The sequence below is a fragment of the Fundulus heteroclitus genome, chromosome 3, assembly GCF_011125445.2.
Source record: "Fundulus heteroclitus isolate FHET01 chromosome 3, MU-UCD_Fhet_4.1, whole genome shotgun sequence".
NCBI lineage: Eukaryota > Metazoa > Chordata > Actinopteri > Cyprinodontiformes > Fundulidae > Fundulus > Fundulus heteroclitus.
The window spans coordinates 22259869-22274921 of record NC_046363.1 but is presented as its reverse complement, the minus strand read 5'-3'; the positions used below and the strand labels follow the sequence as shown (position 1 = coordinate 22274921).

At 36.0% G+C, this 15053-nt stretch overlaps 1 protein-coding gene and 2 long non-coding RNA genes across 3 annotated transcripts in view; all 3 read left to right on the top strand.

Moving 5' to 3' along the window:
• Positions 1–15053, top strand: part of LOC118561147 — a 44607-nt gene that overhangs the window by 15497 nt on the left and 14057 nt on the right. The window lies entirely within an intron of this gene.
• LOC118561161 overlaps positions 1–15053 on the top strand; it is a 37015-nt gene that overhangs the window by 14603 nt on the left and 7359 nt on the right. The gene's annotated exons all lie outside the window — the stretch shown is intronic.
• LOC118561167 lies at positions 2236–7267 on the top strand. Its single transcript, XR_004929824.1, has 3 exons — positions 2236–2262; positions 6847–6903; positions 7154–7267. It is a non-coding gene; the product is annotated as an uncharacterized LOC118561167 (long non-coding RNA).

The window sequence follows — 15053 nt, the reverse complement described above, 5'->3', positions numbered from 1 at the left end:
ATAAATCAAGTGGAGCACTATGGCGAAAGCTGTTTGCTCCACTTGTAAAAGCAAAATCTGTCGAGCTCCATCTGGCATTGAGATATAAATTCCTATTGCCATAGTGCTAGACAGGACACTGGGAAAAAAAAAAAAAAAAAAAAAAAAAAAAAGACAGATAGGGAGGGGCGAGGCCATTAGTAGCTTTTAAAACAAATAAAATAATTTTAAAATCAATACTAAAATGTACTGGCAACCAATGTAAGGAAGCTAAAATAGGGGAAATGTGGTAAAATTTCCGTGTACCTGTTAAAAGACGTGCAGCAGCATTTTGTACCCTCTGAAGCTGGGAAATATATAAATCATTGACTCCTGTATAAAGTGCGTTACAGTAACCCAGCCGTGTGGTCACAAATGCATGGATCACTGTTTCAAAGTGCTGTCTGGAAAGAATAGGTTTTGCTTTGGCTAGCTGCCTTAAGTGGAAAAAGTTGGCTTTTATAACGGCTCTGATGTGTGCTTCCATCTTAAGACCAGCATCCATCTTAACCCCTAAATTAGTAATAACCGGCTTAACATACTGGGCCAAAGAGCCAAGACTGGACAGGGAATCAACAGTGGATCTGCTAAAAATCACTACCTCTGTCTTGTCTTCATTAAGTTTCAAAAATGTAGGGCCACCCAGGCCTTCACATCTTCCAGACTTAGTATTTGTGCACTTTCTTTTGTGTTTGGTCCAGTTAGTTCCTGGGATTATCGGCCTGATCATGACTCTGCTGGTCTTTGAATGCATGATGGCGCTCTTCTTGATCTACTGGTTGAGTAAAGCTGTATGCAGGGAACATTTCAGCACCTTGGTATGCATGTTAATTTTTTAATATCAACTTCTGCTATTCATACAAGAGAACATGTGAAGTTATTAATTTGCCTTGTTTTTTTTCTGCAGCCTATCATCATGCTGAAGCGGGAGGACTGAATGATGAACAAAGAGCAGAGACAGAAATGATCAACTCCTGACCACGTAATAGTTTTACAGCCTTAAAGTTCTACAGTATTTCAGCAATTTTTGCTGTTTTTGCTAAAAGGGCAATCAATGTTGAAGTTGGGTGTGAACGCAAATTATGACAGATGTTTAAAATGTGCATACTTTGCAACAAAACATATGATACAAACAGCAAAAGTAGAACAGCCTGACGTTGCTGCAATATTAAATTAGAAAATGACATTCGTATTATAGATTTCTAACTTAACGAGCAGATACATTTAGAAATAATCGTCTGAAATTTGAATAAAGCTCATAAACTCATCCTGCTTGTAGTGTAACATTGTTCAAGAAATATACTTGCTTTTTAATTTGAAAAACATATTTGAAAACAATCTTACCGCGTATCGCTCGAGGAGAATTTATTTCGTTCTGAGTTTCAAGAAAGGGTCTCACTCTACAGAAATGGTTTCTACTTCCCTAAAGACAATCACTCATGAGGTCATTACCCGCTTTAACTTCCTCACCCTGACACTCGTCTCTGGGAAACTATTCAATTTGGTCAAAAGTTGATCTTTCTGTGGTCCTTCTATGTTTTCCTTGTTAAATGAATGCACTAGTTAGAAATAAACAAAATGCGTAAATAGGTCCAAATTTCAAAAGTTTAAACATTTGTTCGAAGCTGTTTGCACACAAACGCGTATGTGGTTGTGAGAGGTGGTTTGGGCGTAGTTGGAAGGCGGAGAGTCAACGAGAGAAGAGACATTCGAGATCATTTCCTCATCGGACTAATGAGACAAAGCTGCAGGTTTGATGTCTGAATCGAACAAAGGAAGGACAGAAAGGTAAATCTGGATTTAATGAAAACATTAAGAACTGATCACCATCAGAAACACGAGCTGCTCTGACACTTTAGAGTGTTGCAGGAAAATGAGGAAGACGTTTGCTTGTGATGAATCGATGATCATCACCATCCCAATCGGGAGCCTGAAGACCATTCAGGAGGGTCAGCTGATGCCGGAGAACTTCCACTGTGTGTTCAGGGATAACTACAAGGTTTTTGCTGTCAGAGGAAAGCCCAAACCACTCGGGGTGAGTTCAACAGCCCAACGCTGTAGGTTAAACTTTAGGCATGTGCTTTTCTGCTGTCATCCTACAGAGTTTCATGTATTTTCTTTCATCTATCTTTCCTTTTTTTAAATTAGGCAGCTCAAGCAATTGGTGGTGTGTTTATGGTCTCACTTGGAGTGATTTCCCAAGAGCAATTTATCATCATCTTCTGCATTGTTTCATGTGTTCTGGTAAAAATATTTAAAATGGCCACAACTTTATCCATTTTTGTTTATCTGATATGATTATAATTTCACCTAATTAATATGATGTATTGTTTTGTTAGTTTTTGATCTCTGGCATGCTGTCCTTTGCTGCAGGAACATGTCCAAACATGCATGTGGTAAGTAAGACAATTTAAGAAAGTTAAACATTAAAAGTTTTTCTTCTAAAAAAATAAATAATAATAACTGTATTGCACCCCTTCAGTTTGCGTGAGAAACGTCTATTTATTTCAACTCCATGGATACAGCATCTCTAAATGGATCTATTAAGCCAAAATTTACGGCTCGTGTTGCATCTTATGTTGGTGATCTCTTCATGTTAACTCAGCTTTTTTTCACTTTCTAGACCAAACTGTCCTTCTCCCTGAACATCATCGGCTTCTTCTGGTCATTGGTGACTTTTTCTATCATCATGATCATCAAACCTTATCATCTTTATTATTATTATTATTATTATGGCCCTATGCATCACCAGGTAAAATACAAAATCAGCATTTTTCATCCAGTCAAGTGTTGCTCAGCAGGATTCTTAGGATTTGTGCACTTTCTTTTATGTTCGGTGCAGTTAAGGCCTGGGATTATCGGCCTGATGATGACTCTGCTGGTCTTTGAATGCATGATGGCGCTCTTCTTGATCTACTGGTTGAGTAAAGCTGTATGCAGAGAACATTTCAACACCTTGGTATGCATGTTATTTTCTTCATATCAACTTTTGTTAAACATACAAGAAACCATGTGAAGTCATTAATCTGTCTTGTTTTTTTCTGCAGCCCATCATCATGCTGAAGCGGGAGGACTGAATGAAGAACACAGAGCAGAGCAAGAAATGATCAACTCCTGACCACATTTTCATTTTACACCATTACAATTCAACATTATTTTAGCAATTTTTGCTGCTTTGCTAAAAAGGCAAACAATGTGGAAGTCTGTTTAAAAGCACACAAATAGAACTTTCATATTTAAAATACATCACTGCTGTAATTTAAATAGCTTACTTGTTCTGTACAGTTCCTTTTATTTTAACACATACAGGCTTGTTTGTGTTATCACATTAGAAGTTATGTTCAGCTGCACTGGCTGATGTGTGCAAAGTGGCTTTGAAACACTTTTTTTTTTTTTTTTTTTACATTTCTAGAAAAAAACTCTCTGTTCTTCCTCTGACAAAGTGCACATATTAGAAGGAAGTTTCTGTTTGTATATGAACCTTTTGCAAGTTGAACTATGGTAAATAAAGAAGTGATTTAACTTTGTAACTATTAAAAACATCTTGAACCTTAAAAGGTTGCTTCACCATTTTGTGTTTTTAAAACATCTGGTCATGTTTTTTCCAATTCATGTCTGAACGTGGATTAATGTTTGTGTTTATTTTCTTACTGAACATTAAAAGTAACATAAACATATTTCATGTAAACGCAACATGTTACCAACTGTGCAATTTGTTTTCTTTTATAGATATTTAAAATAAGTTATTGGCATTTGTTAAGTTGAAAAACATAGGTTACATATGTTTATATAACCGTAAATGAATGTGTGTTTTCATTATATACAAAATACAGAGTTTTTTCTATGCACTCATGGTGAAAAAAATGGCTATACTATATTATAGAGAACAACATTTCTAGCTCTAGGTTTACTGTTAAGTACTATCTAGTTAATATGATAGAATACACATACAACTTCCTGTTTTATCTGATATAATAACATCAGTGCACATGGGAAAGTGCTCTGTGAACATTTATAAAAAAGATCTGCTGCATAATGTCTACAGATGAAAGTTTTTGGGGGAGATATGAAAAACCACATTCATCACTCTCAAATTTTTTAGACAAAAACTCAAATTGTGTAAACTGTATACTGGTCACAAACTTAAGTAGTGGACGTCTGAAATCTTTCGCTGAGTGAAATAATGTCAAAAGAAATTAGGTGCAAAACTTTGATTCTGTACCTTTATTCTCTCCATCCATATTTTGGGAACTTGATATCCAAATGACATGCAAAGTTTATATACGTCTGAAAACAACACATTGAGTCACTGAGCAAAAGTCAGGTTCTTTTGAAAAAATTGTACTTCATCCAAATTTTGAAATCAGATAAGCAGCGGGTGATGGTGGAGTAGATATTGAGGTTTGTCGATGGAGAGGAAATGTAAATCTTTATGTCATCAGCATAGCAGTAAAAATGGATGCTATGATGACAGATGATGTTACCAAGAAAAAGCATGTAGAGGTATAAGCATAAGGGGACCAAGAACTGAACCCTGAGGAACACCCTGGGATAGAGGGACCATGGAGGAGGAGCATAAGTTAATGAGAATGAACTGTTGATTTGTGAGGTCTGTTAGGTCTCATGTAATCTTCTAATTAAGTAACTGAATTTGGGCTCATCAATAGCTCCAAGCCATAATCCTCTAAATTAACAGAAATAAACTCTTGACATATATCACTCTTTGTCTGATAAATCAGTGTAATATGTGAACTTCACTTTTTAAGTTCAATTATTGAAACACAATTCACTTTTCAGTGATTTTGTGATTCATTGAGATCTACCTGTATTATATAGTCCAATACGATGTATGATAATGGAAAAACAAAAAAAGGATTCTTTGTCATATTCTACAAAATACAAAATGGCAGTTCATGCAAATCACATTTGATATCAAAATGTAGCATCAGTGCATACCAATAGTAACCTTTTATTTCCTACTTTACAGGGTTGATACGAGATGATGGCTTTTATGTTGTGTGTCCTAATAAAAGCTTGTCTTTATATTCAGAATTATGTACATATATCAAATACCATTGGGTTTGTATGAACACACGGATGTCTAAAATGTGCATACTGATTTAGCTAATTGTTGTAGCTGTACAATAAAACATATGATACAAACAACAAAAGTAGAACAGCCTGATGTTGCTGCAATATTAAATTAGAAAATGACATTCGTATTATAGATTTCTAACTTAACGAGGAGATACATTTAGAAATAATTATCTGAAATTTGATTAAAGCTCATAAACCTATCCTGCTTGTAGTGTAACATTGTTCAAGAAATGTTTTTGCTTTTTGATTAAAAAAACATAATTTAAAACATTCTTACCGCACGTCGCTCAAGGAGAATCTATATCGCTCTGTGTCTCAAGCAAGAGTCTTGGTTTCTTCTTACCTAAAGACAATCAGTCATGAGATCAGTAGCCGCTTCATTTGGTTCTTCCTCACCCTGACACTCGTCTTTGTGAAAACTTTTCAATTTGGTCAAAAGTTGATCTTTCTGTGGTCCTTCTATGTTTTCCTTGTTAAATTAATGCACTATTTGGAAACAAACAAACTCTGCATAAATAGGTCACAGTTTGAAAAGTTTAAATATTTTGTTGAAATAGCTGTTTGCATGCAAACGTGTGTGGTTGTGAGAGGTGGTTTGGGCGTAGTTGGAAGGCGGAGAGTCAACGAGAGAAGAGACATTCGAGATCATTTCCTCAGCGGACTAATGAGACAAAGCTGCAGGTTTCATGTCTGAATCAAACAAAAGAAGAACAGAAAGGTAAATATGGATTTAATGAAAACATTAAGAACTGATCACCATCAGAAACACGAGCTGCTCTGACACTTTAAAGTGTTGCAGGAAAATGAGGAAGACGTTTGCTTGTGATGAATCGATGATCATCACCATCCCAATCGGGAGCCTGAAGACCATTCAGGAGGGTCAGCTGATGCCGGAGAACTTCCACTGTGTGTTCAGGGATAACTACAAGGTGTTTGCTGTCAGAGGAAAGCCGAAACCACTCGGGGTGAGTTCAACAGCCCAACGCTGTAGGTTAAACTTTAGGCATGTGCTTTTCTGCTGTCATCCTACAGAGTTTCCTGTATTCTCTTTCATTTTGCTTTCCTTTTTTTTTTTAAATTAGGCAGCTCAAGCAATTGGTGGTGTGTTTGCTGTCTCACTTGGAGGGATTTCCCAAGAGACACCCATCAACATCTTCTGCATTGTTTCATGTGTTCTGGTAAAAATATTTAAAATGGCCACGACTTTATCCATTTTTGTTTATCTGATATGTCAATGTCAATGTCAATGACAAATTTATTTATATAGCACTTTAAAACAGGCATAGAACTGCACCAAAGTGCTGTACAAGAGTGACAACGACACAAATGAATAAAAACAAAGTATCAAACACTAGCTTAATTAAATGCCAAAGAATAAAAATAAGTTTTAAGAAGCAATTTAAAATGATCCAGGCTGTCGGCAGATATAATTTGGAAAGGTAGATTGTTCCATAGAGAAGGAGCAACAGCAGAAAAAGCCCGATCTCCTTTCCTCTTAAGTCTGGTCCGAGGAACTGTTAGTAAAAGCTGATTATTAGAACGTAGGGTTCTGGACACGGGCTGAGATTTTAAAAGTTCCAGAAGATAAGGGGGAGCTAATCCATTTAAAGCTTTATAAGTTAATAAGAGAATCTTAAAATCTATTCGATAAAAAACAGGCAGCCAATGTAAAGAGGCCAGTATGGGCCTTATAATTTCACCCAATTAATATTACGTTTTGGGTTTTTTTAGTTTTTGATCTCTGGCATGCTGTCCTTTGCTGCAGGAAAATGTCCAAACATACATGTGGTAAGTAAGACAATTTAAGACAGATAAACATTAATAGCTAAAGAAGTTCCTATAAAAATAACAAAAATAAAATAAAAAAATAAGCTAACTGTATTGCACCCCTTCAGTTTGAGTGAGAAACGTCTATTTATTTCTATGGATACAACATCTCTAAATGGATCTATTAAGCCAAAATTTTACGGTTCATGTTTTCATCTTGTGTTGGAGATCTCTTCATGCTAACTAGTTTTTTTTTTGTTCTGCATTTCAGACCAAACTGTCTTTCTCCCTGAACATCATCAGCTTCTTCTGGTCATTGGCGGCTTTTTCTGTCTTTGTGGTCATTGTAATTTTTTATGGTGGTCTTCGTCCTCGCCCTATATATTACCAGGTAAAATCCAAAATCAGCATTTTTCATCCAGTGAAGTGTTGCTCAGCAGGATTCTTAGTATTTGTGCACTTTCTTTTATGTTCAGTTAAGTCATGGGATTGTCGGCCTGATCATGACTCTGCTGGTCTTTGAATGCATGATGGCACTCTTCTTGATCTACTGGTTGAGTAAAGCTGTATGCAGGGAACATTTCAGCACCTTGGTATGCATGTTTTCAACTTCTGCTATTCATACAAGAGAACATGTGAAGTTATTAATCTGCCTTGATTTTTTTCTGCAGCCCATCATCATGCTGAAGCAGGAAAACTGAATGATGAACACAGAGCAGAGCAAGAAATGATCAACTCCTGACCATGTTTTTGTTTTACAGCCTTTTACAGTGTATTCATATTTACAATACATCACTGCTGTAATATAATTAGCCTACATTTTTGTATAGTTCCTTTTTTGTGATGTCTGCATGATCGTTCTTTATAAAGCAATGTTGTAAAAAAAAAAAAAAAAAAGAAAGACCGATTCTCTTACCAATAAAATTCTGTGAGAAACATTTGTGTCTATATATCTAAGTCTGTCAGAAAACTAACAAGCTCAGTAGGTTAAATCCTCTTGAGACGCCTTGATAATGGAGCCGGCCCACCAACGTCTGTATATACAATGAACATATGAAATTGCAGTGCGCATGCCCAACACACTCTCAGTAGACAGCAATGAGGCACAAATTCTCTGGCCCCAAGCTCACATTGTCCAATCAGAATACTTGAATTGCACACGTTACATTTATGTTCTGCCGGATAGTGTCTGACCATCTAGACAAGGCAAATTTATTTGTATTGCACACACAAGGACAATGCAAAGTGCTTTGGGTGTGGTGGAAACGTAAATTTGTATGTCATCATACATAGCAGAGGAAATGGAAGCAATGTCGATGCATGATTTTACCAAGACAAAGCATGTAGAGGATGAAGAGGAGAAGAACATGCAACGAACCCTGAGGAACACCCTGAGATAAAGGGGCTATGGAGGAGGAGCAGAAGTTGTGAGGTAGGACTGTCAGATCTTAATCTTCTGATTAAGTAACTGAATTTGGGCTTATCATTAGCTCTAAGCCATCTTCCTCTAAGTAAACAGAAATAAACTATTGACATATATCACTTTTTCTCTGATAAATCTGAGATTCCATTTATAAGTTCAGTTATTGAAACAAAATTCATTAAGCTCGACCTGTATTATAGAGTCCAATACAATGCCTGATGGTCTTTGAATGCACGATGGCGCTCTTCTTGATCTACTGGTTGAGTAAAGCTGAATGCAGAGAACATTTCAGCACCTTGGTATGCATGTTTTCAACTTCTGCTATTCATACAAGAGAACATGTGAAGTTATTAATCTGTCTTGTTTTGTTCTGCAGTCCATCATCATGCTGAAGCAGGAGGACTGAATGAAGAACACAGAGCAGAGCAAGAAATGATCAACTCCTGACCACGTTTTTGTTTTACAGCCTTAAAATTCAACAGGATTTCAGCATTTTTTGCTAAAAAGGAGAACAATGGGGAAGTCTGTTCAAAAGCACACAAATAGTGTGTTCATATTTACAATACATCACTGCTGTAATATAAATAGCTTACATTTTTGTACAGTTCCTTTTCTGTGGAGTCACTGCATTTGGGGCCAGTGGGGCCTGGCCCCACCAGATGTCGCTGTGGAACTCTATGTTCACAATAATCAGCGGGACATGATCGTTCTTTATAGATCAGAATGTAACATCAGTGCATACCAATAATGATCTTTTATTTCCTACTATATAGTGTCGATACTAGATGATGGCTTTTATGTTGTGTGTCCTAATTAAAGCTCATCTTTGTATTCAGAATTATGTACATATGTAAAATACTGTTGGGTACAAAAATTATGACAGATGTTTAAAATGTGAATGCTGATTTAGCTAATTGTTGTAGCTTTACAACAAAACATGTGATACAAACAGCAAAAGAAGAACAGCCTGACGTTGCTGCAATATTAAATTAGAAAATTACATTTGTATTATAGATTTCTAACTTAACGAGCAGATACATTTAGAAATAATTATCTGAAATTTGATTAAAGCTCATAAACTCATCCTGCTTGTAGTGTGAAATTGTTCAGGAAATATATTTGCTTTTTAATTTGTAAAACATATTTTAAAACAATCTTACCGCGTGTCGCTCGAGGAGAATCTATTTCGTTCTGTGTTTCAAGCAAGGGTCTCACTCTACAGAAATTGTTTCTATTTCCTTAAAGACAATCACTCATCAGGTCATTACCCGCTTTAACTTCCTCATCCTGACACTTGTCTCTGGGAAACTATTCAGTTTGGTCAAAAGTTGATCTTTCTGTGGTCCTTCTATGTTTTCCTTGTTAAATGAATGCACTAGTCAGAAATAAACAAAATGCACCAATAGGTCCAAATTTCAAAAGTTTAAACATTTGTTCGAAGCTGTTTGCACACAAACGTGTATGTGGTTGTGAGAGGTGGTGTGAAAACCTCTCAGATTGTGCCAAAAGCCAAAGAAAAAAGATGGGTCTTAAGAAGGAACTTAAAAATAGCAAATGAAGAGGTCTGCCTTATGCTCAAAGGAAGATCATTCCATAGTTTAGGAGCTGCCACAGAAAAAGCACGATCCCCTCTGAGCTTTCACTTTGTCTTTGGGACCCTCAGAAGTAACTGATCAGCTGACCTGAGGGAACGGGAGGGGGTGTAAGAATATAACAGCTCAGACAGATAGGGAGGGGCGAGGCCATTAGTAGCTTTAAAAACAAATAAAATAATTTTAAAATCAATACTAAAATGTACTGGCAACCAATGTAAGGAAGCTAAAATAGGGGAAATGTGGTAAAATTTTCATGTACCTGTTAAAAGACGTGCAGCAGCATTTTGTACCCTCTGAAGCTGGGAAATATATAAATCATTGACTCCTGTATAAAGTGCGTTACAGTAACCCAGCCATGTGGTCACAAATGCATGGATCACTGTTTCAAAGTGCTGTCTGGAAAGAATAGGTTTTGCTTTGGCTAGCTGCCTTAAGTGGAAAAAGTTGGCTTTTATAACGGCTCTGATGTGTGCTTCCATCTTAAGACCAGCATCCATCTTAACCCCTAAATTAGTAATAACCGGCTTAACATACTGGGCCAAAGAGCCAAGACTGGACAGGGAATAAACAGTGGATCTGCTAAAAATCACTACCTCTGTCTTGTCTTCATTAAGTTTCAAAAATGTAGGGCCACCCAGGCCTTCACATCTTCCAGACTTAGTATTTGTGCACTTTCTTTTGTGTTTGGTCCAGTTAGTTCCTGGGATTATCGGCCTGATCATGACTCTGCTGGTCTTTGAATGCATGATGGCGCTCTTCTTGATCTACTGGTTGAGTAAAGTTGTATGCAGGGAACATTTCAACACCTTGGTATGCATGTTAATTTTTTAATATCAACTTCTGCTATTCATACAAGAGAACATGTGAAGTTATTAATTTGCCTTGTTTTTTTTCTGCAGCCTATCATCATGCTGAAGCGGGAGGACTGAATGATGAACAAAGAGCAGAGACAGAAATGATCAACTCCTGACCACGTAATAGTTTTACAGCCTTAAAGTTCTACAGTATTTCAGCAATTTTTGCTGTTTTTGCTAAAAGGGCAATCAATGTTGAAGTTGGGTGTGAACGCAAATTATGACAGATGTTTAAAATGTGCATACTTTGCAACAAAACATATGATACAAACAGCAAAAGTAGAACAGCCTGACGTTGCTGCAATATTAAATTAGAAAATGACATTCGTATTATAGATTTCTAACTTAACGAGCAGATACATTTAGAAATAATCGTCTGAAATTTGAATAAAGCTCATAAACTCATCCTGCTTGTAGTGTAACATTGTTCAAGAAATATACTTGCTTTTTAATTTGAAAAACATATTTGAAAACAATCTTACCGCGTATCGCTCGAGGAGAATTTATTTCGTTCTGAGTTTCAAGAAAGGGTCTCACTCTACAGAAATGGTTTCTACTTCCCTAAAGACAATCACTCATGAGGTCATTACCCGCTTTAACTTCCTCACCCTGACACTCGTCTCTGGGAAACTATTCAATTTGGTCAAAAGTTGATCTTTCTGTGGTCCTTCTATGTTTTCCTTGTTAAATGAATGCACTAGTTAGAAAAATACATAATGCATAAATAGGTTAAAATCTCAAAAGTTTAAATATTTGTTCGAAGCTGTTTGCACACAAACCTGTGTGTGGTTGTGAGAGGTGGTTTGGGCGTAGTTGAAAGGCGGAGAGTCAACGAGAGAAGAGACATTCGAGATCATTTCCTCATCGGACTAATGAGACAAAGCTGCAGGTTTCATGTCTGAATCGAACAAAGGAAGGACAGAAAGGTAAATCTGGATTTAATGAAAACATTAAGAACTGATCACCATCAGAAACACGAGCTGCTCTGACACTTTAGAGTGTTGCAGGAAAATGAGGAAGACGTTTGCTTGTGATGAATCCATGATCATCACCATCCCAATCGGGAGCCTGAAGACCATTCAGGAGGGTCAGCTGATGCCGGAGAACTTCCACTGTGTGTTCAGGGATAACTACAAGGTGTTTGCTGTCAGAGGAAAGCCGAAACCACTCGGGGTGAGTTCAACAGCCCAACGCTGTAGGTTAAACTTTAGGTGCTTTTCTGCTGTCATCCTACAGAGTTTCATATATTTTCTTTCATCTATCTTTCCTTTTTTTAAATTAGGCAGCTCAAGCAATTGGTGGTGTGTTTATTGTCTCACTTGGAGTGATTTCCCAAGAGCCATTTATCACCATCTTCTGCATTGTTTCATGTGTTCTGGTAAAAATATTTAAAATGGCCACAACTTTATCCATTTTTGTTTATCTGATATGATTATAATTTCACCTAATTAATATTATGTATTGTTTTGTTAGTTTTTGATCTCTGGCATGCTATCCTTTGCTGCAGGAACATGTCCAAACATGCATGTGGTAAGTAAGACAATTTACGAAAGTTAAACATTAAAAGTTTTTCTTCTAAAAAAATAAATAATAATAACTGTATTGCACCCCTTCAGTTTGCGTGAGAAACGTCTATTTATTTCAACTCCATGGATACAGCATCTCTAAATGGAAATATTAAGCCAAAATTTTACGGCTCGTGTTGCATCTTATGTTGGAGATCTCTTCATGTTAACTCAGCTTTTTTTCACTTTCTACACCAAACTGTCCTTCTCCCTGAACATCATCGGCTTCTTCTGGTCATTGGTGACTTTTTCTATCATCATTATAGCACCTTATCGTCCTGATTATTATTATTATTATGGCCCTATGTATCACCAGGTAAAATACAAAATCAGCATTTTCCATCCAGTTAAGTGTTGCTCAGCAGGATTCTTAGTATTTGTGCACTTTCTTTTATGTTCGGTCCAGTTAGTTCCTGGGATTATCGGCCTGATCTTGACTCTGCTGGTCTTTGAATGCATGATGGCGCTCTTCTTGATCTACTGGTTGAGTAAAGCTGTATGCAGAGAACATTTCAACACCTTGGTATGCATGTTATTTTCTTCATATCAACTTTTGTTAAACATACAAGAAACCATGTGAAGTCATTAATCTGTCTTGTTTTTTTCTGTAGCCCATCATCATGCTGAAGCAGGAGGACTGAATGAAGAACACAGAGCAGAGCAAGAAATGATCAACTCCTGACCACATCTTCATTTCACACTATTTCAATTCAACATAATTTTAGCAATTTTTGCTGCTTTGCTAAAAAGGCAAACAATGTGGAAGTCTGTTTAAAAGCACACAAATAGAACTTTCATATTTAAAATACATCACTGCTGTAATTTTAATAGCTTACTTGTTCTGTACAGTTCCTTTTTATTTTAACACATACAGGCTTGTTTGTGTTATCACATTAGAAGTTATGTTCAGCTGCACTGGCTGATGTCTGAAAAGTGGCTTTGAAACACTTTTTTTTTTTTTTTTTTTTACATTTCTAGAAAAAAACTCTCTGTTCTTCCTCTGACAAAGTGCAAATATTAGAAGGAACTTTCTGTTTGTATATGAACCTTTTGCAAGTTGAACTATGGTAAATAAAGAAGTGATTTAACTTTGTAACTATTAAAAACATCTTGAACCTTAAAAGATTGCTTCGTCATTTGGTGTTTATAAAACATCTGGTCATATTTTTTCCAATTCATGTCTGAATGTGGATTAATGTTTGTGTTTTATTTTCTTACTGAACATTAAAAGTAACATAAACATATTTCATGTAAATGCATCATGTTACCAACTATGCAATTTTTTTTCTTTTATAGATCTTTAAAATAAGTTACTGGCATTTGTTAAGTTGAAAAACATATGTTATATATGTTTATATAACCGTAAATGAATGTGTGTTTTCATTATATACAAAATACAGAGTTTTTTCTATGCACTCATGGTGAAAAAAATGGCTATACTATATTATAGAGAACAACATTTCTAACTCTAGGTTTACTGTTAAGTACTATCTAGTTAATATGATAGAATACACGTACAACTTCCTGTTTTATCTGATATAATAACATCAGTGCACATGGGAAAGTGCTCTGTGAACATTTATAAAAAAGATCTGCTGCATAATGTCTACAGATGAAAGTTTTTGGGGGAGATATGAAAAACCACATTCATCACTCTCAAATTTTTTAGACAAAAACTCAAATTGTGTAAACTGTATACTGGTCACAAACTTAAGTAGTGGACGTCTGAAATCTTTCGCTGAGTGAAATAATGTCAAAAGAAATTAGGTGCAAAACTTTGATTCTGTACCTTTATTCTCTCCATCCATATTTTGGGAACTTGATATCCAAATGACATGCAAAGTTTATATACGTCTGAAAACAACACATTGGGTCACTGAGCAAAAGTCAGGTTCTTTTGAAAAAATTGTACTTCATCCAAATTTTGAAATCAGATAAGCAGCGGGTGATGGTGGAGTAGATATTGAGGTTTGTCGATGGAGAGGAAATGTAAATCTTTATGTCATCAGCATAGCAGTAAAAATGGATGCTATGATGACAGATGATGTTACCAAGAAAAAGCATGCAGAGGTATAAGCATAAGGGGACCAAGAACTGAACCCTGGGGAACACCCTGGGATAGAGGGACCATGGAGGAGGAGCATAAGTTAATGTGAATGAACTGTTGATTTGTGAGGTCTGTTAGGTCTCATCATGTAATCTTCTAATTGAGTAACTGAATTTGGGCTCATCAATAGCTCCAAGCCATAATCCTCTAAATTAACAGAAATAAACTCTTGACATATATCACTCTTTGTCTGATAAATCAGTGTAATATGTGAACTTCACTTTTTAAGTTCAATTATTGAAACAAAATTCACTTTTCAGTGATTTTGTGATTCATTGAGATCTACCTGTATTATAGAATCCAATACGATGTATGATAATGGAAAAACAAAAAAAGGATTATTTGTCATATTCTACAAAATACAAAATGGCAGTTCATGCAAATCACATTTGATATCAAAATGTAGCATCAGTGCATACCAATAGTAACCTTTTATTTCCTACTTTACAGGGTTGATACGAGATGATGGCTTTTATGTTGCGTGTCCTAATAAAAGCTTGTCTTTATATTCAGAATAATGTACATATATCAAATACCATTGGGTTTGTATGAACAAACGGATGTCTAAAATGTGCATACAGATTTAGCTAATTGTTGTAGCTGTACAACAAAACATATGATACAAAC